General features: G+C 36.1%; 1 long non-coding RNA gene across 1 annotated transcript; it reads left to right on the top strand.

The window, feature by feature from the left end:
• Window positions 1-254: 254 nt before the first annotated feature.
• LOC113327803 lies at window positions 255-2522 on the top strand. The gene is made up of 4 exons (XR_003349221.1): window positions 255-317; window positions 921-1026; window positions 1123-1233; window positions 2483-2522. It is a non-coding gene; the product is annotated as an uncharacterized LOC113327803 (long non-coding RNA).
• Window positions 2523-3995: the final 1473 nt, after the last annotated feature.

The raw sequence follows: 3995 nt of genomic DNA, 5'->3' as shown, positions 1-3995 counted from the left end.
AGTCTGCGTGTTTAACTAGCATTGGTAGACTATGGATGTGTAACTAGTAGTTACACATGCTAATTAAATGTGTAACTTATAGGTACACAAGCTAAATGGATGTGTATCTACTAGTTACACATGTTAATTAGATGTGTAACTATAAGTTACACATGCTAATTTGATGAGATATGCATATACAGTTCTTAGAAACTATTGAATGGTGCTGGCAATAATTTTGATTATTTTATTTGTTCCTGAATTTTTCTTTTGTAGTGGATTGACTACGTTAAACTACATAGAGCTTGCTTAATTGTATCAGAAGTGCAAGGATGAAGGTTTGTGTTTCGATTTTTAAATGCCAGTACCTTTTGTTATTTGTCTGAAACTTTTACAAGTAATTCACTGGACTTGACTGATAGAATAGCTTTGGCACTTGATATCATCACATATATTGACATATTTAAACTGAACCAAGAATGATGTTCATGTGAAACCAATCCTTTTTTAGCTGTTTGCTCCTGGCCTGTAGTTGTATGTTTTATTTGATGTTTGTGAGTCTTCGTTTATATCTGAATAGGTACTTCCTTGGCCTTCTACAACTGAAGTATCTAGTATTCATGTATTGGAGGTGATTTGTATATGAGCATCTAGGAAGATGCTGGAGTGACTACCAGAGCCACCACACCTTATATGACATGTGTAACTGTTGATTACACATTTCATATGCATGTGTAACTCCAAATTACACATTTTATATGCATGTGTAACTCCAAAGTACACATGCATTTTATGTGTACTAGATGATTATACATGCTCTTTTATGAGTGTTAGTTAGCTGATTATACATATGCTATGATTTGATGAAATTTGTAGTGGAAGGTATGCTGATCTTTTGTAATGAAATGGTACTGAACAGGTTATGGATGTGTTGATTTCAGAGTATGAAAGTTCATAGAGAGCTGTAGGAGTGTGCAAGTTGTACAGATGCAGATTTGGCATTGGTTTGTAATGAACGAGTACTGTTATTGCTATCATATAGCTCAGGTATGCACTGGTTGAAGAATCAGAATGGTTTGAGTTAATGATGCTCAGGTAGATTTATGTTAGGAGTTAACATTACATGTACTGGTGCAACTACAGTTAAGACAGTGGTATGGAATAGAGGAAATGAAGCTGGCTGGTGCTGAGATTTGTACTCAGTTGGTGTTGGTTGCAGTTGCAGGACATGGGTTCCGATGGAATTGATATGTGGTAAGTTATGGCCTGAGTCTGAGAACTCAATATTGCATGCTAGATGCATGTTAGGATAAACAGGTGCAGACTATGGATGTGTAACTAGTATTTACACATGCTAATTAAATATGTAACTTCTAGGTACACAAGCCAAATAAATGTGTATCTACTAGTTACACATGCAAATTAGATGTGTAACTTATAGTTACACATGCTAATTTGATGGGATATGCATATGTAACTTATAGTTACACATGCTAATTTGATGGGATATGTTATAGTGGTTATATTTATGAAATTGAGAAAAGAACATCAAGTCCTAGTAGTAGGGAGTAGTAGTGGATGCAGATTAGACTAATTAGATGCAGGTTATACTTATAGTTACACATAATAATTAGATGTGTAATTTCTAGTTACACATGATGATTGTATGTGTAACTTATGCTAATATGCATGTGTAACTATTGTTTACATGTGTAACTACTGATTACACATGCATTTTGTTTTCCTTGGTTCATATCTATACCCTGCTGAATCAGTTGTGTGATCATTTTTTGCGATATTAATGTGCTAGCACAAGGTTCCCAGGTGTTTGTATTATTCTGCCAGTATAATTACTGTCTGAAGCTTTACTTTCTGTTGCTTAAAATGTCCGTCGTCATCGATAATATGAAAATGGCTTAGGTACATCTAGACTAGCGTTGTAAAACGTCTTTCTGTTAATACAGTGCTAACAACGTCTTTCTGCTGAAGCAGTGATATATTAATTAAGAGCTTCTCATTCACTTGCAAGGTTAACTGTATTATTTTATGACTGGTAATTGCTTGATAGTCACCTCTCGTTTTTGCTAGTGTTATTCATTTAGAGATGGATTTGCTGATTTTATGTTGACATATCTAAGTCAGATGCATGTGTAACTCCTAGTTACATAATTCAGATGCATGTGTATCTGCAAGTTACACATGTTAATTAGATGTGTAACTTTTACTTACACATACTGATTTTGGGTACACATATCAATATGTATGTGTAACTCTTAGTTACACTAGTCATATGCATGTGTAACTGCTAGCTACACTAGCCAGATGAATGTGTATCTCCTAGTTACACATGTTATATGCATGTGTAACTCTCAGTTACACAATTCAGATGCATGTGTAACCGCTAGCTACACTAGTCAGATGCTTGTGAAACTGAAATATACATTGTTTTATGTACTGTTCATTTTAATCGTATAAATACTGATTGCTTGTTGTTATATTTCAGGTTTTAGATAACTTCATAAAAGCTAATTGCTTAAACGTGGTAATGGTCTCGCTGGAACTGGAGTTGACGCTGAATACACAAGTCAGATGCATGTGTAACTCTCAGTTACACTAGATAGACAAATATGTAACTCTCAATTACACTAAACAGATGCGTGTGTAACTTCTAGTTACACATGCTAAGAAATTATTGTAAATGAATATTAAAGTAATAACTTTTTTTTTTGTGTTTTTTTTTGATGTCTATTTATTTGCATATATATACAAGTGTAACTTTGCATTACACATATCATAAGGATGTGTAACTTCTGGTTACACATGCCATATGCATGTGTAACTTCTGTTTACACCTTCGCACTGTATTTTAATAATTTCGGGCCTAGATTTAATAATTTTGGGCCTAGATTTAAATTTTATTTAATTATGGGCTTGACAATATGCATAAGGGTATCAAGGTCTTTTAAAAACTCGGGGCCTAGATTTAAACTTTTTTTAATTAAGGGCCTCATATTATGGGTTATCCATGGGTTGGGCCTGAGCCTAATTTCCCCTATAGTAATTCCCACGCTGCTGGTGTTCCTACGGATCATAATTCAGTCAACTCGGACTCCAACCGGAAGTTGTTATCGGAAGATATTGATCATGATGGATACGGAAATGAGCATACGTCGTCAAAGGGACGGGGAAGATCAGGTCGGAGATCTACAGCTGCACCTCCTCCACCTAGAAGAGGATCGGGTAAAAGATCCAGCAGACCTGCACCTCCTCCACCCAGAAGATCAGAGTCTAGTCGAAGACCCAGCAGACCAGGCCGACGGGCACCCCCTCCTCCTAGAGGTAATCCCCCAATCAGAGAAAAAAGACCTGTTCGTGCACCGCCACCACCTCCTCCTCCTTGTGGGTACTAATATTGTTACGCTTCATAAATTCACTGTATAATCTTTTAACTTTTTCCAATGTTGTTTTGTCTTTGTGTTTTCCTGTAAGATGTGATGTTATTCAATTTGGTGACAAACCCATCATTACAACGGCTCATAATGTATACCGTTTACGCTCTCTGACGGTTTTACTACCTCGCTGCAGATACTTACCACACTACCCGTCTATTGCATCCATCATAATTTTAATTTAACAGTTGTAGGTGAAAGTTACCTTAAGATCCTCAATAAGCTCAATTAAAGTTCATTTGATAAACATCATGTCATTTCCGTAGACCCCTCCTATTGACTAGATTTGTACCCGTGCTACGCATCGGGCGTGTTTAATCTTCCCTGTTGCGTCGAATTAAACCTTTCAAAAAAGAAAAAAGAAAAAATTTGGCATGTTATCTGTGCTGCGCACCAGATGTGGTGCAGCTTCGTCCCGTCCCATCGTGATTCGTGATGCACAAAACTGGCATGTAATTATGAATTAATGGAAAATGTCATGTAATAATGAATGGAATAATTTGTTCCAACCAATGCTTGCTCCAAAAAAAGAAAAAAACTAAAACAAACACATCTTGGCTGTAGTCA

This window comes from Papaver somniferum, chromosome 1 (assembly GCF_003573695.1).
Source record: "Papaver somniferum cultivar HN1 chromosome 1, ASM357369v1, whole genome shotgun sequence".
Taxonomy (NCBI): Eukaryota; Viridiplantae; Streptophyta; class Magnoliopsida; order Ranunculales; family Papaveraceae; genus Papaver; species Papaver somniferum.
This window is presented reverse-complemented; position numbering and strand designations above follow the sequence as displayed.